The sequence below is a fragment of the Schistocerca nitens genome, chromosome 7 (assembly GCF_023898315.1).
Source record: "Schistocerca nitens isolate TAMUIC-IGC-003100 chromosome 7, iqSchNite1.1, whole genome shotgun sequence".
NCBI lineage: Eukaryota > Metazoa > Arthropoda > Insecta > Orthoptera > Acrididae > Schistocerca > Schistocerca nitens.
The window spans coordinates 105,101,264-105,124,744 of NC_064620.1; positions in this window are offsets into that span (position 1 = coordinate 105,101,264).

Here is a 23,481-nt window from a genome sequence, read left to right on the forward strand (position 1 = left end):
ATAGAAGCATGTGCATGTGAGCTTAAACTAAGTAATGGTACTTTTATAATTGTAGCTGTGTGTAGGTTCCCATTGGGAAACTTTCAGCTATTTTAGAAAAACTTGGATTATTTGTCATGTTATATATCAGACAGAGGGCAGCAAATGTTTGTGGGGATTTCAGCATTGATTTTATGAAAGAGTCTGATAGTAAGCTTGACCTTGAAGTATTATTTGTTTCTTTCACTTTGATGTCATTAATTTTTCTACTCAGGTACTACAGGAAACCAGTATGCTATAGATAATGTTTTTATAGACCAACATAAATTTAATCAAGTAAAAACTTTTCCTGTTAAGAATGGCCTTTCTCGTCATGATGCACAGCTAGTTACAGTATATAACAGAGCTCCATATAGTAATGCAAAGCAATCCTCGAAAATAGTTTGATCAGTTACCAATTTAAGAACTGTAAATTTTAGGGAAAGCTTGCAACAGTCTGACTGGGATGAGGCGTACATGAAACATGATGCTAATTTAAAAATTAACCTAGTTCATGATACCTTTGGGGGTATATTTGAGAACAGTTCCCTAATAAAACAGTGAAACATTACAAGGATCCATATGAGAAGCTGTGGATTACTACAGGGATAAAAAAATCCTTAAACAGAACAAACATTATAAAAACTAATGCACTGTATTAAGAAAAGTTGTTAGAAAGTCCAGAAGTATGTACATTATGTTTTAGATTAATGTTGTTGTTGTGGACTTCAGTCCTGAGACTGGTTTGACGCAGCTCTCCATGCCACTCTATCCTGTGCAAGCTTCTTCATCTCCCAGTACCTACTGTAGCCTACATCCTTCTGAATCTGCTTAGTGTATTCATCTCTTGGTCTCCCTCTATGATTTTTACCCTCCACGCTGCCCTCCAGTATCAAATTGGTGATCCCTTGATGCCTCAGAACATGTCCTACCAACCGATCCCTTCTTCTAGTCAAGTTGTGCCACAAACTCCTCTTCTCCCCAATTCTATTCAATGCCTCCTCATTAGTTATGTGATCTACCCGTCTAATCTTCATCATTCTTCTGTAGCACCACATTTCGAAAGCTTCTATTCTCTTCTTGTCCAAACTATTTATCGTCCATGTTCCACTTCCATACATGGCTACACTCCATACAAATACTTTCAGAAACGACTTCCTGACACTTAAATCAATACTCGATGTTAACAAATTTCTCTTCTTCAGAAACACTTTCCTTGCCATTGCCAAGTCTACATTTTATATCCTCTCTACTTTGACAATCATCAGTTATTTTGCTCCCCAAATAGCAAAACTCCTTTACTACTTTAAGTGTCTCATTTCCTAATCTAATTCCCTCAGCATTACCCGATTCAATTCAACTACATTCCATTATCCTCGTTTTGCTTTTCTTGATGTTCATCTTATACCCTCCTTTCAAGACACTGTCCATTCCATTCAACTGCTCTTCCAAGTCCTTTGCTGTCTCTGTCAGAATTACAATGTCATCGGCAAACCTCAAAGTTTTTATTTCTTCTCATAGATTTTAATACCTACTCTGAACTTTCCTTTTGTTTCCTTTACTGCTTGCTCAACATACAGATCGAATAGCATGGGGGAGAGGCTACAACCCTGTCTCACTCCCTTCCCAACCACTGCTTCCCTTTCATGTCCCTCGACTCTTATAACTGCCATCTGGTTTCTGTACAAATTGTAAATAGCCTTTCGCTCCCTGTATTTTACCCCTGCCACCTTCAGAATTTGAAAGAGAATATTCCAGTCAAAATTGTCAAAAGCTTTCTCTAAGTCTACAAATGCTAGAAACGCAGGTTTGCCTTTCCTTAATCTTTCTTCTAAGATAAGTCGTAGGGTCAGTATTGCCTCGCGTGTTCCAACATTTCCACGGAATCCAAACTGATCTTCCTTGAGGTCAGCTTCTACCAGTTTTTCCATTCGTCTGTAAAGAATTCATGTTAGTATTTTGCAGCTGTGACTTATTAATCTGATAGTTCGGTAATTTTCACATCTGTCAACACCTGCTTTTTTTTGGGATTTGAATTACTATATTCTTCTTGAAGTCTGAGGGAATTTTGCCTGTCTCATACATCTTGCTCACCAGATGGTAGAGTTTTGTTAGGCCTGGCTCTCCCAAGGCTGTCAGTAGTTCTAATGGAATGTTGTCTACTCCCGGGGCCTTGTTTCGACTTAGGTCTTTCAGTACTCTGTCAAACTCTTCACGCAGTATCATATCTCCCATTTCATCTTCATCTACATCCTCTTCCACTTCCATAATATTGTCCTCAAGAACATCGCCCCTGTATAGACCCTCTATACAGGGTGTTACAAAAAGGTACGGCCAAACTTTCAGGAAACATTCCTCACACACAAATAAAGAAAAGATGTTATGTGGACATGTGTCCGGTAACGCTTAATTTCCATGTTAGAGCTCATTTTAGTTTCGTCAGTCTGTACTGTACTTCCTCGATTCACCACCAGTTGGCCCAATTGAAGGAAGGTAATGTTGACTTCAGTGCTTGTGTTGACATGCGACTCATTGCTCTACAGTACTAGCATCAAGCACATCAGTACGTAGCTCAACAGGTTAGTGTTCATCACGAATGTGGTTTTGCAGTCAGTGCAGTGTTTACAAATGTGGAGTTGGCAGATGCCCATTTGATGTATGGATTAGCACAGGACAATAGCCGTGGTGCGGTACGTTTGTATCGAGACAGATTTCCAGAATGAAGGTGTCCCGACAGGAAGACGTTCGAAGCAATTGATCGGCGTCTTAGGGAGCACGGAACATTCCAGCCTATGACTCGCGACTGGGGAAGACCTAGAACGATGAGGACACCTGCAATGGACGAGGCAATTCTTCGTGCAGTTGACGATAACCCTAATGTCAGCGTCAGAGAAGTTGCTGCTGTACAAGGTAACGTTGACCACGTCATGGTATGAAGAGTGCTACGGGAGAACCAGTTGTTTCTGTACCACGTACAGCGTGTGCAGGCACTATCGTCAGCTGTTTGGCCACCACAGGTACACTTCTGTGAATGGTTCATCCAACAACGTGTCAATCCTCATTTCAGTGCAAATGTTCTCTTTATGGATGAGGCTTCATTCCAACGTGATCAAATTGTAAATTTTCACAATCAACATGTGTGGGCTAACCACAATCGGCACGCAATTGTGCAATCACGTCATCAACAAAGATTTTCTGTGAATGTTTGGGCAGACATTGTTGGTGATGTCTCGATTGGGCCCCATGTTCTTCCACCTACGCTCAATGGAGCATGTTATCATGATTTCATATGGGATACTCTACCTGTGCTGCTAGAACATGTACCTTTACAAGTACGACACAACATGTGGTTCATGCACGATGGAGCTCCTGCACATTTCAGTCGAAGTGTTCGTACGCTTCTCAACAACAGATTCGGTGACCGATGGATTGGTCGAGGCGGACCAATTCCATGCCCTCCATGCTCTCCTGACCTCAACCCTCTTGACTTTCATTTATGGGGGCATTTGAAAGCTCTTGTCTACGCAACCCCGGTACCAAATGTAGAGACTCTTCGTGCTCGTATTGTGGACGGCTGTGATACAATACGCCATTCTCCAGGGCTGCATCAGCGCATCAGGGATTCCATGCGGCGGTGGGTGGATGCATGTATCCTCGCTAGCGGAGGACATTTTGAACATTTGCTGTAACAAAGTGTTTGAAGTCACGCTGGTACGTTCTGTTGCTGTGTGTTTCCATTCCGTGATTAATGTGATTTGAAGAGAAGTAATAAAATGAGCTCTAACATGGAAAGTAAGCGTTTCCGGACACATGTCCACATAACATATTTTCTTTCTTTGTGTGTGAGGAATGTTTCCTGAAAGTTTGGCCACACCTTTTTGTAACACCCTGTATACTCCTTCCACCTTTCTGCTTTCCCTTCTTTGCTTAGAACTGGGTTTCCATCTGAGCTCTTGATATTCATGCAAGTGGTTCTCTTTTCTCCAAAGGTCTCTTTAATTTTCCTGTAGGCAGTATCTATGTTACCCCTCGTGAGATAAGACTCTACATCCTTGCATTTGTCCTCTAGCCATCCCTGCTTAGCCATTTTGCACTTCCTGTCAATCTCATTTTTGAGACGGTTGTATTCCTTTTTGCCTGCTTCACTTACTGCATTTTTGTATTTTCTCCTTTCATCAATTAAATTCAATATCTCTTCTGTTACCCAAGGATTTCTACTAGCCCTTGTCCTTTTACCTGCTTGATCCTCTGCTGCCTTCTCTATTTCATTCCTCAAAGCTACCCATTCTTCTTCTACTGTATTTCTTTCCCTCATTCCTGTCAACGGTTCCCTTATGCTCTCCCTGAAACTCTGTACAACCTCTGGTTCTTTCAGTTTATCCAGGTCCCATCTCCTTAAATTCCCACCTTTTTGCAGTTTCTTCAGTTTTAATTTACAGTTCATAACCAATAGATTGTGGTCAGAGTCCACATCTGCCCCTGGAAATATCTTACAATTTAAAATCTGGTTCCTAAATCTCTGTCTTACCATTATATAATCTATCTGAAACCTGTCAGTATCTCCAGGCTTCTTCCATGTATACAACCTTCTTTCATGATTCTTGAACCAAGTGTTAGCTATGATTAAGTTATGCTCTGTGCAAAATTCTACCAGGCGGCTTCCTCTTTCATTTCTTAGCCCCAATCCATATTCACCTACTACGTTTCCTTCTCTTCCTTTTCCTACTGTTGAATTCCAGTCACCCATGACTAGTAAATTTTCGTCTCCCTTCACTACCTGAATAATTTCTTTTATCTCATCATACATTTCATCAATTTTTTCATCATCTGCAGAGCTAGTTGGCATATAAACTTGTACCACTGTAGTAGGCATGGGCTTTGTGTCTATCTTGGCCACAATAATGCGTTCACTATGCTGTTTGTAGTAGCTTACCCGCACTCGTATTTTTTATTCATTATTAAAACTACTCCTGCATTACCCCTATTTGACTTTGTGTTTATAACCCTGTATTCACCTGACCAAAAGTCTTGTTCCTCATGCCACCGAACTTCACTAATTCCCACTATATCTAACTTTAACCTATCCATTTCCCTTTTTAAATTTTCTAACCTACCTGCCCGATTAAGGGATCTGACATTCCACACTCCGTTCCGTAGAACGCAAGTTTTCTTTCTGTTGGTAACGACATCCTCTTGAGTAGTCCCCGCCTGGAGATCCGTATGGGGGACTCTTTTTTCCTCCGGAATATTTTACCCAAGAGGACGCCATCATCATTTAATCACACAGTAAAGCTGCATGCCCTCGGGTAAAATTACGGCTGTAGTTTCCCCTTGCTTTCAGCCGTTCGCAGTAGCACAACAGCAAGGCTGTTTTGGTTAGTGTTACAGGGCCAGATCAGTCAATCATCCAGACTGTTGCCCCTGAATCTACTGAAAAGGCTGCTGCCCCTCTTCAGGAACCACACGTTTGTCTGGCCTCTCAACAGATACCCCTCCGCTGTGGTTGCACCTACAGTACGGCTATCTGTATCGTTGAAGTACGCAAGCCTCCCCACCAACGGCAAGGTCCATGGTTCATGGGGTGAGATTAACACCTCCGATAAAAGATTAAAACAATTTGAAATATTATTAGAAGAGAAACAGAGCAACCGAGAGCACAGGAATACTGTGTCTGAGAGCTTAAAGGTGGGGGGCAGGGTAATATGCAAGACAGAGATTATTACTAAAATGATGTTTTGGTTTAAGTAGTAATCTCTGTCTTGCATTTTACCCTGTCTTCAATCTTTAAGCTCTCAAATATTCAAATCTCATTCGATGCAGACCCCAACAATCAGTCTTTCCTTCTCATCCCATATGGTAAGTCTCACCTGGCCTGTGGTTCTGCGTGACCTTCTCAAAATCTACCCCTTTTCCTAGACCTCTCAAGTCCTTTCCCTTCGCCCTTCTTCCTTCCCCTTCAACCCTTCTACCTGAAGAAGGGACCACTGGCTCCGGAAGCTTACCAGTTACAATAGTCTTTTATGTGTGTGTTCTGCGGATGCTTGGTGAATAGATTTTTTATCTGTCCAATTAAATAAAACTCAATGAAAAGTTTGTTAACAAAAAATCAGAAGTAGACAATATTTTTAATAAACATTTTAAGTGTTGTGGGTCAAATAGGATCTAGCTGTGACTTCTGAAACTTTCCTGGCATATTTCTTCTTTCAGTAATTTTTGGGTTTGCAGCCGGATCCCATCAACATTCTGCCACGGTATTTCGGCCCAGAGACGTCCAGCCATCCTCAGGTGAGCAGACGAAGTACTGAAGTACGACACGAATGGTCCAGGAACACTGTGTAGAGCATGAAAGACACACCCGTCTGCGGCAACCTTTAAAATCAGCAGTGGCAGAACATTGCATTTCCGTGGGACAATGGAATACAATAACACCAAAAATTTAGTACAGGTTTCCAGCTTCTGGGACTCTGTAATTAAAGAATCCATAGAAATGTGTCTTGCTGATAATTTAATGAATCGTGATAACGGCTTCCAACTAGATAAAAATTGGAACCCAATTATTAAAATTATGCGGTCACAATGGAATTGACATGCTCAGTCAATACTCAGCGCTTAGTTTGTTCTTACTTCAACCCCTGAGGGCAGCACACATAACCTGGCTGCCTCGTTCATGTCACCTCCTAACACTTGTGCCATAAACAACCAGTATGATTTGCATGCATGGAATTCGCTATAAATACCATGACTGCATCAGGTCTCTTGAGTACTTCGTCTACGCACCTGAGGATGGCTGGATGTCTCTGGGCCGAAATGTCGTGGCAGAATGTTGATGGGATCCAGCTGCAAACCTGAAAATTACTGGAAGAGGATCTATGTGTTAATTAGAAAATGCAAGGCTGTGTATGGAAGGGAAAATACCGTATGCAATTTGATAAATTGAGATGGAACCCACCTCTCTTACTGAAAGTAGGAAAATAATAAATTCACACAAAAGCAAAATCTATGGCATTTCCAACAGAGTACTGAAAGCTTGTTTCCAACTGACAAGTAAGATTCTCAGCCACATATGTAGTACCTCCCTGAAATAGGGCATTTTTCCAGATAGACTGAAATACACTGTTGTTAAATCATTGCATAAAAAAGGGGATATGTCTGATGCTAACAATTACCATTCAGTCTCACTTCTGATACCTTTATCCAAAGTTCTTGAAAAAGTAATGTACTGAAGAGTAGCTTCACATATTCGTGTAAATGAACTACTAGCAAAATTGTCAGTCGGGTTTTCAGAAAGGCTTTTCAGCACAAAATGCTATATATGCTTTCACTGATAAAATATTACATTCTCTGAATAATCTAATGTCACACATTGGTGTATTTTGTGATCTCTCAAAGGCTTTTGACTGTGTGAATCATGAAATTGTTCTAGATAAGTGTAAGTGTTGTGGTCTGAGTGGGACAGTGCGCTAATAGTTTAATTCATATTTAGCTAGAAGAATGCAGAAGATTGAAACTAACAGTACAGATAGCCTGCAAAAATCAGCAGCAAAGTTACTTCTTTTTGCTGGTGATACAAGTATAGTAATCACACCCAACAAACAAGAATTAGCTGAGGAAATTGTAAGTGATGCCTTTCAGAAAATTATTAAATTGTCCTCTGCTAATGGACTCTCACTAAATTTTGAGAAAACACAGTATATACAGTTCTGTGCAGTAAATGGCATAACACCATTGATAAATATAGACTTTGAACAGAACTTTGTTGCTAAGGTAGAATATTCAAAATTTCTGGGTGTGTGCATTGATGAGAAATTGGAAGAAAGAAATTAATGATCTGCTGAAATGGTTAGATTCAGCTACTTATGCTATTAGGGTTATTGCAAATTTTGATGTTAAACATATTAGTAAATTAGCCTGCCATTCCTATTTTCACTCACTGCTTTCATATGGCATCATATTTAGGGGCAATTCAACATTCAGAGAAAATATTCATTGCACAAAAGCCTGTAATCAGAATAATAGCTGGAGCCCACCCAGGGTCACCTCGCAGACATTTATTTAATTATCTCAGGATATTCACAGTACCTTTGCAATTCATATGTTACTTATGAATTTGTTATTAATAGCCCATCCCAACTCAAAAATAATAGGCTACTGCATAGCTGCAGCACTAGATGAAAGAATGATCTTCACTGTTCTGGGTTAGATCTGGCTTTGGCACAAAAGGGGTGAATCTTTGGTCATTTGCCAAACAGCATGAAATGTCTGACGGACAGCCAACCAGCATTTAAAAACAAATTAAAAGAATGTCTGAATGACAATTCCTTCTACTCAATAGATGAATTTTTAGATATGAAGTAGTAACTGTAAGAGAGAGAGAGAGAGAGAGAGAGAGAGAGAGAGAAAGGGTACGAAGAAAACTTATGTTAAACTGACATGTTCCCACTATGAAATGTCATATTCTTTATCTATGGAACAAGTATTAATGTAATGTAATGTAGTGAGAAGGAAGGGAATAGTGTCTAGATTCCTCCACATAAAATCTCTCTTGGTATCACTTTCATTATTAATCTTCAGTCTAATTGTATAAATAATACAACATTTGCACAGGTAATGAGAGAATAAAGTAAAGAACCAAGTAAAGACTTAAGAGGAGTATACGAGGCTACTTTGGCTGTGGTACTGGGTCATGGTTGCCATGTCTGTCTGTGGTTTGTTTTTTTGTTAGCTTCAAAAAAAGGACATAATCCAAAAGCTTAGCAATTAATTCAGTCTTGTATAGTTGCCTGCTGAATACCAAAAACCTTGGTTGTGTGGTGAGTGGTTACTTTTATTCCTTCTGTCATGATCCATATAATAAAAATGTATGTGTGTTTGTTTCACCGGATCCTGTCAGATCACCGAAGTCAAGCACTGTCGGGCTGGGCTAGCACTTTGTTGGATGACCATCCGGTCTGTCCAGCGCTGTTGGCAAGCAGGGTGCACTCATCCATTGTGAGGCAAACTGAGGAGCCACTTGATTGAGAAGTAGCGGCTCCAGTCATGAAAACTGACAACGACCGGGAGAGCAGTGTGCTCACCACATGCCCTCCATATCTGCATCCAGTGATGCCTGTGGGCTGATGATGTCACGGGGGCCGGTCGGTACCGTTGGGCCTTCATGGCCTGTTCGGACGAAGTTTAGTAGTTGGTTATGTATGTTTCACTTCTCCTTTTAAACCACTTGACCAAATGCAACCAAACTTGGTACACACATGCCTTACTGTCAGGCAAGAATCACTGTTGGGGTAAGAACCACCTACCTGTCATAGTTCAGGAGATCTGACGTCATCAACAGTGAGATGAATGAAAACTGCCACATCGTGTCTGACGTTTAAATTTATTACTTCTGTGCTACTAACTGTATTCACAATAAATTTTGCAGCCAGTATCCACCTATGCTGCTAAATGCACATATAAAATTATATCATGGAACCACATACAGTTCAGGAGATATGATGCCATAAACACTGAGATGCATGAAAAACTGGCACTTTGGCCATGACGTTTAAGTTTATTACTTCTTTGCTACAAACTTTATTCACATTATATTTCAAAGACGGTATCCACATATGTCGCTTACTGTATCTGCACAAATATATCACTGTAAGGCATGTAGTTATAGAGATATGACTTCATAAACACAGAGATGCGTGAAAAAATGCCGCATCATGCATAAAGTTTTAATACATTTGTTCTTTACTACTAAGGTACTCCTACAGTCAAGTCAACTTAAAGAAACCCCTGATACCTGGCAGTGCCTTTGACACCTTTCACATGTGAAGTGCAAATGGCTGTAGGTGGAATCAATAGCTGTCTATAGAGCTATGAAGAGATGTTGCCGTAGAGACATTACTAAAATTGTTTTGTAGACATGTGAAGCAGACGCACCCAGTATGCAGAAACTGTCCGGGATCGTCTCATACCAAATGTACTGCAGGAGTATATATAAAGTTTCATTTCTAATATATAATTGGCAAAATGAATATCTCGGCAGTGACAGTTAGTTATATGTTATTATACAAACACAACAGGAAACTCACAACACATATTTCCCAACATTGCCATCATATCACAGTAGAATTGTTGCAGTCACTTGTCCATTACTACTTTTGAATTTTGTTGAACCTGTCTAGAAATACTGAGCCAGCTAGGATTTCATTTATTTATTAAAATAACAAAGAAGAAGAAAAAAAATAATAGTGACTTAACAGGATATAAATCTTATAAGACATTAGATTTTTAGTAAGACATGGAAGTTAAAAATCTCAAAGACAATATGATAGTTAAATGTTTATTCAGGAATAAATAACCCGTACTAAGTATTGAAAGAAAAGCTGAAATGTGGAAGGAATATATAGAGAGGCTATACAAGGCAAATGAGCTTGGAGAAATCATAGAAAGGGAAAAGGAAGTATATGAAGAGGAGATGGGCAATATTACTGCAAACAGAATTTGACAGAGCACTGAAAGACCTAAGTCGAAACAAGTCCTTTGGAGTAGATGATATTTCCTCAGAACTGCTGATATCCTTGGGATGGCCAGCCATGACTTAACTTTTCCACCTGGTGTGCAAGATGTATGAGACAACGGGAGTACCCTCTGATTTCAAGAAGAATGTAATTCCAGTTCCAAAGAAAGCAAGTGCTGACATTTGTGAATGTTACCGAAATGTCAGATTAATATGTCATGGTTGCAAAATAGCAAGACAAATTGTTCAAACAAATTTCGGGCTTGCAGCCTGTCATCGCAGACTGCGACTGCTCACTTGAAGATGACTGGCAGGTGCCCAGTTGAAATATCGTGCGAAGTATTGAACGACGACCGGCTGCAAGCCCGAAATTTGTTTGAACAGTCAATTCGCTGGGAAAATTTTAAAATTCACAGCAAGACAAATTATTTACAAAATAATTGAAATACTGCTACAAGCTCTATCCACCCCAGGGAAGATCAGTTTGGGTTCCAGACTAACGTTTGAACCTGCTAGACAGTGCTGATGCTCTGACATGAAAGTTTTGATCATGTTGACTGGAATACAATCTTTATATTTCTGCAGGTAGCAGGGACGAAATATAGGTAGTGAAAGACTATTTACAACTTGTACAGAAACGAGACACCAGTTATAAGAGACGGATGGAAGCAGTGGTTGAGAAAGAAGTGAGACAGCATTGTAGCCTATTCCCAGTGCTATTCAATCTGTACATTGTGCAAACTGAGAAGGAAAGCAAGGAGAAATTTGGAAAGGAAATTAAAGTTCAGAAAGGAAATTAAAGTTCAGAGAGAAGAACTTTTTGGCTTGACAGTGACATTGTAATTCTGTTGAAGATAGCAAATGTCTTGTAAGTGCAATTGATTGAAATGGGTACTTTCTTGAAAGGAGGGTATAAGATGAACATTAACAAAAGCAAAACAAGTGAAAAGAAATGTATTTGTATTAAAGGAGGCGATGCTGAAGGAATTAGATTAGAAAATGGGGCACTAAAAGTAGTAGATGAGTTATGCTATTTGGGCAGTAAACTAACTTCTGATGGCAAAAGTAGAGAGGATATGAAATGTAGAATGGCAGTGACAAGACAAGTGTTTCTGAAGAAGAGAAATTTGCTGCCTCCACTCAGCCAACCTGATATACGTTTTCTGTGATTTCCCAAAATTACTTCAGACAAATTGCAGGATGATTCCTATTATAATGCCACAGCAGAATATCTGTCCCATCCTTCTCAAACTGGATGTGTAAGTATGTAAATTCATGTATGAAGAAATATGTACAAAGTAAAGCTGTGAGTGCTGGTTGTGAGTTGTATCATGATAACTCAGTTTTGGTAGAGAAATTTGCCCACAAAAGTCAGAGGTTCCAATTTTGAGTCCGAGCTCGGTACACAGATTTAATCTGCCTGGAAGTTTCAGTTCTATGTTATACAATCTTTATACTGAGCAAGCAGTAAAGGAAAGTAAGGAAACATTTTTGAAGGGTTATTTAAGTCCAGTGTGAAGAAATAAAAACTTTATGGTTTGTCAGTGGCTGCTGCAATTTTGACAGATCACCCATACTGTATAAATGAGAAATGTTGTTAGTAAAAAGCTTGAAAAGTTTTTGAACAGTTTTACTCAAATTTTTACTCAATGATCTAATAAACATTCAGATGGACATAGACTACCTATTTTAGTATATATGGTGTGTAAATACCTATATACTACATTAAGGGGACATAGTAAAAAATTTGAAATGTCTGTGACCAATATACTTCAAATTTTTGAACAATACTCTAATAAATGTTTGGATGGACATAGACTACATATCTTTTAATATATGTGGTATATAAATATCCATATATTATATAAAGACAAAAATCTCAAAAAGTTTGTGAGCATTTTACTTCACATTTTTACACGACATTATAACAAACATTTGGATACACATAGGCTATATCCTTTTTAATATAAGTAATTTACTAATATATACATCATATAATGGTGATGCTGAGGGAATTAGATTAGGAAATGAGACACTTAAAGTAGTAAAGGAGTTTTGCTATTTGGGGAGCAAAATAACTGATGATTGTCAAAGTAGAGAGGATATAAAATGTAGACTGGCAATGGCAAGGAAAGTGTTTCTGAAGAAGAGAAATTTGTTAACATTGAGTATAGATTTAAGTGTGAGGAAGTCGTCTCTGAAAGTATTTGTATGGAGCGTAGCCATGTATGGAAGTGAAACATGGACGATAAATAGCTTGGACAGGAAGAGAATAGAAGCTTTTGAAATGTGGTGCTACAGAAGAATGCTGAAGATTAGATGGATAGATCACATAACTAATGAGGAAGTATTGAACAGAATTGGGGAGAAGAGGAGTTTGTGGCACAACTTGATGAGAAGAAGGGACCGGTTGGTAGGACATGTTCTGAGGCATCAAGGGATCACCAATTTAGTATTGGAGGGCAGTGTGGAGGGTAAAAATCGAAGAGGGAGACCAAGAGATGAATACACTAAGCAGATTCAGAAGGATGTAGGTTGCAGTAGATACTGGGAGATGAAGAAGCTTGCACAGGATAGGGTAGCATGGAGAGCTGCATCAAACCAGTCTCAGGACTGAAGACCACAACAACTACAACATAATGGAGAATCATTGTTAGTAAAAATCTTGAGAAGTTCTTGACCAATTTACTTCAAATTTTTACACTATTCTCTAGTAAACATTCAGACAGACATAGGCTACATATTTTTGTAAATTTATGCGGTATATAAATATATGTATGTATAATATATAAAGGAGAACCTTTGTTAGCAAAACACTTGAAAGTTCTTGACTGATATACTTCAAATTCTTATACGTTACTCTAATAAGTATTTGGATGGGCGTAGGCTATAAATTTATTTAATCAACATGGTACAGTTTTCTGTTACAACTGACAGCGAGAGAAAATGATGCTGTGGTGTGAAAATGTGTGGTTTAATTTTCTTTCTTACAGTCAATTTTAGCTATGATATTGAGGTTTTAAAACCATTAGACAAATTGTTTCTCCTATATTACTCCTTATATAAAATTTTAAACAAAATTTGTATACACAACAATGTGCTGTTCCATTGTCCTTTTTATTCCTCACCGTTGGTTTTAATAGAAAACAGGAAAGTTGTGTTTATGGCTTATCTGCTTATCATTAGAATACTGCTATGGAATCTGAGTCATCTGAATGCTACTTGTTTACAGATTAAAACCATGTGAAATACTGTCATTGAAGCTACTATCCTGACAGAGCCAACACCTGGAGAGGTCTCTCTATACACCATGTATCAATGATACCTAACTATTTACCCTTTCATTTTAAGACACTTCAGTTCTCAATCAAGGTTTACTTTGCAACACCAATGAACAAGGCTCAATGTCCATGAAAAGATTGAGGTGGACAGGGGGGGGGGGGGGGGATGCAGGTAGTGCGTGAGAAGAAGGAGATGGACAGAGAAAGAGAGGAAGGAAGAGAATGACATAGAGAGCGAGGAGGAAGAGGATATTGACAAAGAGAGAGGGAGATGGAGATTAGGACACACATCCAATTCCTGTAATTATTTAGCCATTTGTGAAGCATTGCTGTGTTCAGTAGTAGGTTATAAGATGAATATCAACAAATGTAAAACAAGAGTAATTGAATGTACTCAAATTAACTAGGGTTATACTGAAGGAATTACATTAGGAAATGAGACACTATAGATACTACACAAGTTTGCTATTTGGGCTGCAAATAACTGATGATGGACAAAGTAGAGAGAATATTGTGTATGTACTGGCAACAGCTAGAAAAACATTTCTGAAAAAGACACATATGATAATGAATACAGATTTAAATTTTTGGAATTTTTTCCTGAAAGTATTTGTCTGCAGTGAACCATTATATCAAAACTAAATGTGAACAGTAAAGAATGCAGGCAAGAAGAGAATAGAAGCTTTAGAAATGTGATGCTACATAAGAATCCTGAAGATTCAATGGGCAGACAAATAATTAATGAAGAGGTGCGGTATTGAAACAGGGTGAAAATAAATTTATGGCACTTCATAACTAAAAGAAGGAATATGCTGATGGGACACATCCTGAGGCATCAATGAATAGATAATTTGGTAATAGAGCAATGTTGTGTTCTAAATTTCTTTTTTTCATGATTTGGTTCAGTGACTCTTAGTTAGTTATCTGATCTATCCAACTAATCTTCAGCATTTTTCTTTAGCACCTCATTTCAAAACCTTCTGTTCTCTTCTTGTCTGTAATGTTAATCACCCATGTTTCACTTGTGCACAAGATTACACTTCAGACAAATACTTTCAGAAATTCTTTAAACACTCAAAATTTATATTAGATGTTAATATATTTCTCTTTTCTAGAATATCAAACAATGGAAACTCCAGGTAGGAATATCAACATTGTAGGAAAAGACAGATTGCTACTTACTGTAAAGAAGACACGTCAGGTCGCAGCATGGCACAATTAACAGACACTGGCATAAAACTTTCGGCCACAGCCTTCATCAGTAACACACACACACACACACACACACACACACACACACACACACACACACACACACGACTGTAAGCTCCAGCGTCTCTGGTCAGAATGCAACTATAACATGGGATTCAAGCAGCAATATGGTGGGGGTGGGGAAAGAGAAGGATAGTGTACTGATGGGTTGAAAGACGAGCGCTGTCTGGTGGAATGGAGTGTGCAGGGACTAGACTGCCAACAGGCGCAGCGTCAGGAGGTTGTGGGGCAGGGAGGTGGAGAAAAAAGGAGAGGAGTAGGGAGAGATGGGTGGATGCATTGGTAGAGAGCTGCAAATAAAAAGTATGGGGATGAGAAGGGGGAGGAGATGACAAGACAGAGGTGGTGGAGAGTGTGGGAACAACATTTTACCTTAAGTTGAGGCTGGTATAATTATGGGAGTGGAGAATGTGTTGTAAGGATAACTCCCATCTGTGCAGTTCAGAAAAGCTGACGGTGGAGGGAAGGATTCAGATGCTCAGGTAGTGAAGCAGCCATTGAGATCATGCATGCTGTATGTGATTTGAGACTTTCTCGGCGTATTCCATTCGTGAAATCTTCTCGGGTGATCAGCCGAGTAAAGGCGTCGTCTTCTCGCAACGTTTCGAAGGGTTTCGTACCCATCATCTTCAAGCGAAGTGTCGAGATGCTGTGTTGCGCGGTCCTATAAAGGCTCCTGGACCAGTGACTAATTCCGGGCGCCGACCAATCAGGTACCTGCGGAATCGGCCGCCGCGCCAGTGGTGGGGGGTTCGCGGCGCGGACCGGGCGTCGAGTCCCTGTCGGTTCCTAATACGTCTGTGGCCGCTGCCGTCTTCGTGCCGGAGCGTTCTCTTCTAATTTTAGTTATTGCGGGATTCCAGGCTGTACTAAGTTGGAAACCAGTGTCTCGATTGATCAGGTTGCTGTTCAACCGAATTTCTACAGCCTCTTTGAAAACTGAGTCCCAAAATCCTTTAGCGTCACACAGCTTCTTCGTACCCTCAAAGAGGAAGGTGTGTCCTTCGTTAAGGCTATGTTCCGCTACCGCCGATTTTTCTGTCTGACCAAGGCGTACATTTCTAATGTGTTCCGCGCGCCTCTGCGTGATGCAGCGCTGCGTTTGTCCGATGTATTTCGTACCACATTCACATTCAATACTGTATACGCCCGGAGTCTGCAGTCCTAGGTGGTCTTTGACTGAGCCAAGTATGTCCTTAATTTTACTTGGGGCATGAAAAATTGTCTTGATGTTGTGCTTCTCCAGAATGCGGGCAATCTTGGCTGTTGGCGGTCCCGCGTATGGTAGAAATGCCAGGCATCTGGTCTCATCTTCTTCTTCTGGTGTGTCTACCTTCCTGCTCTTGTGTAGGGCGCGCGAGATTTGCGTCTCATTATAACCGTTGCTGCGGAAGGTCTTCCTTAGGTGTTGTAACTCTGCAGGTAGGCTATCATCATCACAGATAGACTTGGCCCTGTGCACAAGTGTGTTAAGCACTGAGTTGCGTTGTGCTGGGTGGTGGCAACTCTGTGCATGAAGGTATAAATCCGTATGTGTCTTCTTCCTATACACAGCGTGACCCAAGGTGCCATCAGGGTGCCTCTTGATTAGAATGTCAAGGAAGGGCAAGCTTCCGTTTTCTTCCACCTCCATGGTGAATTGTATGTTGCTGTGTATGCTGTTGAGATGCCGCAGGAAGTCTTGCAGGTTCTCTCTGCCATGTGGCCACACGACAAAAGTGTCGTCCACATATCTGTAGAAGGCTTTAGGTTTCAATGGGGCGGTGTCCAGGGCTATGTCTTCAAAGTGCTCCATGTAAAGATTAGCTATGCCTGGAGCTAAGGGGGACCCCATGGCTACACCATCCACTTGTTCATAAAATTTGCCTCCACACTTGAAGTAGGTGTTTGTTAACACATGCCGGAACAGCCTTATTGTGTCCTCACTAAAGCGTGTTTCGAGCAGCGCTAGGGAGTCTTCCAGTGGTACTCGTGTGAATAGTGAGGTGACGTCAAAGCTGACAAGAAGATCTTCTTTATCCAGGCGAAAGCCTTGTAGTACCTTCACAAACTCCGCCGAGTTCTTGACATGGTGCTCACAGTGACCCACGATCGGTTTGAGCAGTTGTGCTAGGTACTTGGCTAAACCATATGTCGGTGAGTTGATGGTGCTCACTATGGGTCGCAATGGAACTCCGTCTTTGTGGATCTTAGGGAGCCCATATAGCCGTGGTGGTGCCGGTGCTCTGGGGTACAGCTTCCTGATGACGTCCTTTTCCAGTCCAGAGTCATTGAGCAAGGCGATGGTCTTGCGAGTCACGGAAGCTGTCGTGTCCTTGTCCAGTTGCTTGTAGGCAGTATCTTGTAGCAGTGAGTTTATCTTCTGCCAATAATCTTCTTTCCTCAGTATCACCGTGGCATTGCCTTTGTCAGCAGCTAGAACGACAGTGTCCTCATCCTCACGTAGGGCCTTAAGAGCCTTCCATTCAGCAGACGTTATGTTGTTCTTGGGCATTTTTGCCTTCTCCAGGACCCTGCACGTCTCTCTCCTAACTTCCTCAGCTGCCTCCGTAGGGAGGCCGCGCACGGCTTGCTCGATGCTGCTGATAATGTCTCGCTTAGGTAGTGTCCTGGGTACTGGAGCAAAGTTAAGTCCTCTCGACAGCACTGAAACTGTGGTCTCGTCCAGTTCTTTGCCTGCCAGATTGATGACAGTCTTGGCATTGGTTGTGTGGTCGGCATGTTGCCGGGCTCCAGACAGTCTGGTGAACTTGCCACATTGTTTTTCCTTGGCTTTTCTCTTGTGGATCTCACTGCTTGCATATGTGTTTCCGTCGATCCACTCCCATGTGTGTGGTGGGAGATAGGATGCCAATCGAAGGTGTTGAGTAAGCAGCATCCTTGCGTTCTTATCTAACTCCTGCCTGGTGACCCGTATGTGCTCGCGCATCAGGGCCGCACCGGCTCGTTGTAGTATGCGTCTGGATCTTGTCGTGCTAACAGGGTGTCGCAAGTTGGCAAATTTCGGCAACACTTCTTTATCTCGACACCGTTGTAAGAAGGCCAGTCTGCTAAGCAGCTTGCCCGTCTTGAGTCGTAGTTTCTGTAGCATCTGGTAGCTGCGATGGATATCCTCCCCGTAGAGGTATGTTAAATGTGATTTGAGACTTTCTCGGCGTATTCCATTCGTGAAATCTTCTCGGGTGATCAGCCGAGTAAAGGCGTCGTCTTCTCGCAACGTTTCGAAGGGTTTCGTACCCATCATCTTCAAGCGAAGTGTCGAGATGCTGTGTTGCGCGGTCCTATAAAGGCTCCTGGACCAGTGACTAATTCCGGGCGCCGACCAATCAGGTACCTGCGGAATCGGCCGCCGCGCCAGTGGTGGGGGGTTCGCGGCGCGGACCGGGCGTCGAGTCCCTGTCGGCGCCCGGAATTAGTCACTGGTCCAGGAGCCTTTATAGGACCGCGCAACACAGCATCTCGACACTTCGCTTGAAGATGATGGGTACGAAACCCTTCGAAACGTTGCGAGAAGACGACGCCTTTACTCGGCTGATCACCCGAGAAGATTTCACGAATGGAATACGCCGAGAAAGTCTCAAATCACATTTAACATACCTCTACGGGGAGGATATCCATCGCAGCTACCAGATGCTACAGAAACTACGACTCAAGACGGGCAAGCTGCTTAGCAGACTGGCCTTCTTACAACGGTGTCGAGATAAAGAAGTGTTGCCGAAATTTGCCAACTTGCGACACCCTGTTAGCACGACAAGATCCAGACGCATACTACAACGAGCCGGTGCGGCCCTGGTGCGCGAGCACATACGGGTCACCAGGCAGGAGTTAGATAAGAACGCAAGGATGCTGCTTACTCAACACCTTCGATTGGCATCCTATCTCCCACCACACACATGGGAGTGGATCGACGGAAACACATATGCAAGCAGTGAGATCCACAAGAGAAAAGCCAAGGAAAAACAATGTGGCAAGTTCACCAGACTGTCTGGAGCCCGGCAACATGCCGACCACACAACCAATGCCAAGACTGTCATCAATCTGGCAGGCAAAGAACTGGACGAGACCACAGTTTCAGTGCTGTCGAGAGGACTTAACTTTGCTCCAGTACCCAGGACACTACCTAAGCGAGACATTATCAGCAGCATCGAGCAAGCCGTGCGCGGCCTCCCTACGGAGGCAGCTGAGGAAGTTAGGAGAGAGACGTGCAGGGTCCTGGAGAAGGCAAAAATGCCCAAGAACAACATAACGTCTGCTGAATGGAAGGCTCTTAAGGCCCTACGTGAGGATGAGGACACTGTCGTTCTAGCTGCTGACAAAGGCAATGCCACGGTGATACTGAGGAAAGAAGATTATTGGCAGAAGATAAACTCACTGCTACAAGATACTGCCTACAAGCAACTGGACAAGGACACGACAGCTTCCGTGACTCGCAAGACCATCGCCTTGCTCAATGACTCTGGACTGGAAAAGGACGTCATCAGGAAGCTGTACCCCAGAGCACCGGCACCACCACGGCTATATGGGCTCCCTAAGATCCACAAAGACGGAGTTCCATTGCGACCCATAGTGAGCACCATCAACTCACCGACATATGGTTTAGCCAAGTACCTAGCACAACTGCTCAAACCGATCGTGGGTCACTGTGAGCACCATGTCAAGAACTCGGCGGAGTTTGTGAAGGTACTACAAGGCTTTCGCCTGGATAAAGAAGATCTTCTTGTCAGCTTTGACGTCACCTCACTATTCACACGAGTACCACTGGAAGACTCCCTAGCGCTGCTCGAAACACGCTTTAGTGAGGACACAATAAGGCTGTTCCGGCATGTGTTAACAAACACCTACTTCAAGTGTGGAGGCAAATTTTATGAACAAGTGGATGGTGTAGCCATGGGGTCCCCCTTAGCTCCAGGCATAGCTAATCTTTACATGGAGCACTTTGAAGACATAGCCCTGGACACCGCCCCATTGAAACCTAAAGCCTTCTACAGATATGTGGACGACACTTTTGTCGTGTGGCCACATGGCAGAGAGAACCTGCAAGACTTCCGCAACATACAATTCACCATGGAGGTGGAAGAAAACGGAAGCTTGCCCTTCCTTGACATTCTAATCAAGAGGCACCCTGATGGCACCTTGGGTCACGCTGTGTATAGGAAGAAGACACATACGGATTTATACCTTCATGCACAGAGTTGCCACCACCCAGCACAACGCAACTCAGTGCTTAACACACTTGTGCACAGGGCCAAGTCTATCTGTGATGATGATAGCCTACCTGCAGAGTTACAACACCTAAGGAAGACCTTCCGCAGCAACGGTTATAATGAGACGCAAATCTCGCGCGCCCTACACAAGAGCAGGAAGGTAGACACACCAGAAGAAGAAGATGAGACCAGATGCCTGGCATTTCTACCATACGCGGGACCGCCAACAGCCAAGATTGCCCGCATTCTGGAGAAGCACAACATCAAGACAATTTTTCATGCCCCAAGTAAAATTAAGGACATACTTGGCTCAGTCAAAGACCACCTAGGACTGCAGACTCCGGGCGTATACAGTATTGAATGTGAATGTGGTACGAAATACATCGGACAAACGCAGCGCTGCATCACGCAGAGGCGCGCGGAACACATTAGAAATGTACGCCTTGGTCAGACAGAAAAATCGGCGGTAGCGGAACATAGCCTTAACGAAGGACACACCTTCCTCTTTGAGGGTACGAAGAAGCTGTGTGACGCTAAAGGATTTTGGGACTCAGTTTTCAAAGAGGCTGTAGAAATTCGGTTGAACAGCAACCTGATCAATCGAGACACTGGTTTCCAACTTAGTACAGCCTGGAATCCCGCAATAACTAAAATTAGAAGAGAACGCTCCGGCACGAAGACGGCAGCGGCCACAGACGTATTAGGAACCGACAGGGACTCGACGCCCGGTCCGCGCCGCGAACCCCCCACCACTGGCGCGGCGGCCGATTCCGCAGGTACCTGATTGGTCGGCGCCCGGAATTAGTCACTGGTCCAGGAGCCTTTATAGGACCGCGCAACACAGCATCTCGACACTTCGCTTGAAGATGATGGGTACGAAACCCTTCGAAACGTTGCGAGAAGACGACGCCTTTACTCGGCTGATCACCCGAGAAGATTTCACGAATCATGCATGTTATGCCACAGGATTGTCTACTTTGCTCTTGGGCAGTTTGGCAGTGACTGTTCACCCTGGTGGACAGCTGGTTGGTAGTCATACCAGTGTAAAAAGCTGTGCAATGATTGCAGCAGAACTGGTAAATGACGTAGCTGCTTTCACAGTTGGTCTGGCCCCTGATGGGGTAGGATAAACCTGTGACAGGATTGGAATAGGAAGTGCTGGGTAAGTGATTGGGCTGGTTTTGCACCTGGGTCTTCCACAGGGATACGATCCTCGTGGCAAGTGGTTGGAACTGGGAGTGGCATTGGGTGGACTAGGAAGTTGTGGATGTTGGGTGGGCAATAGAACACCACTTTAGGAGGGTGGGAAGTATCTTGGATAGGATATCTCATTTCAGGACATGATGATAAGTAATCAAAGCCCTGGTGAAGAATGTGGTTGAGTTGTTGCAGTCCAGAGTGATATTGGGTGATGAAGGGGACACTCCTTTGTGGCTGGTTCTTGAGGGTGGTGGGAGGATTGAGGGTGTGAAGGGTAATGGCATGGGAGATCCATTTGCCTACTAGATCTGGGGGATAATGCCTGTCTGTGAAGGCCTTCTTGAGACCCTGGGTGCAGTTCCCGGGTGGCCAGGCTGTATGGGAGGGATTTTTTGGTGTGAATGGGTACTGTTGGTGGTTTTAATGTGGACAGAGGTGTTGACAGAGCCATCAGAGAGGAGGAGGAGGTCAACATCTAGGAATGTGGCACACTGGGTTGAGGAGGACCACGCGAAGTGGACGGAAGAGAATGTGTTGAGGTTGTGATGGAACAAAGACAGGGTGTCTTGGCCCTGAGTCCAGATCATGAAGATATCATCAATGAAACTGAACCAGACTAGTAGTGTGGTTTTGGAAGGCTAGGAAGGTCTCCTCTAGATGGCCTAAAAAAGGTTGGCATAGGAGGGTTCCATGCTGGTGCCCAAGGCTGTGCTGCTGATGTATACTTTCCCTTCATATGAGAAGCAGTTGTGGGTTAGGATGAAGTTAATAAGATGTATAAGGAATGATGTAATGGATTTGGAGTCTGAAGGATGTTGGGAAAGGTAATGTTCAATAGCATAAAACCATGGGCATGAGGAGTGTTGGAGTAGAGGGAGGTGGTGTCAACAGTGATGAGCAGGGGTCCAGGAGGTAAAGGGGCAGGGATGGTGGAGAGTTGAAGAGGGAAGTGGTTGGTGTCTTTGATGTGGGAGGCTAGATTATGAGCAATTGGTTGGTGATGATGGGCAATGAGGGCCGAAATTCTTTCAGTGTGGTACAATAACCAGGCACAATGTGGTGTCCAGGATTGTTAGATTTGTGGATTTTGGGGAGCATGTAGAAGGTGGGTGTGTGGGGTGCCATAGGGGTGAGGAGGGAAATGGATTCATGGGAGAGGTTCAGGGAAGGGCCTAGGGCTTTAAGCAGGGATAGGAGTTTGTGTTTTACTTCTAGGATGGGATCACTCTGGCAGAGTTTATAGGCTGAGGAGTCAGATAATTGGTGGAGGCCTTCTGCCAGATAGTCACTGCAACTCATAACAAGAGTGTGCAACCTTAGTCTATAAGTAGGATGATTAGGTCAGAATTTGTTTTGAGGTTGTGTATGTCTGCTCTTTCTTCTGCTGAAAGGATGGTGTTTTTAGGAAGGGACCTGAGAAAGGATGGAGGGGCTATGTTGGAGGTAAAGAATTCGTGGAAGATGAGTAGCAGGTGATTAGGTAGGAGGGGAGGAGAATCACGGTTGGATGGTGGTATGAACTGGAAGGGGCAGGATTCAATGTTGGAATGGTTTTGGTTGGAGGTACTGGCAGCAAAGAAGTGCTTCCATTGCAGGGATCGGGAGAAGAAGAGTATGTCTTTGACAAGTTCAGCCTGGTAAAATGTGAGTATAGGGCTAAAGGTGAGGTCTGTGGATAGGACTGAATCTTCTGAATGTTTTTACTCTGTGTTTGGTGAAGAGTTGGTAGGGAGTTTTGGGGGTGTGTGGCAAGCTGAAGAGGTCAGTTTGACAGGGTTTAGCTGCTATGAGGGTGGACAAGAGGAACACTGTGGGTATGATATGGGTTACAGGGTTTGTACACTTTTTAAAAGTGCTCTATTTTTATACTTTGCAATAAAAGTCCTTATAAGTGCTTATTTCCATCTTTTTTTTTTTAAATCATTGTCCTTGTAAGTCCTTATTTTTGTCTTTGCGATTATATTCAAACTTTAAAAAAACGATTATTTTGTTGAAGTTAAAA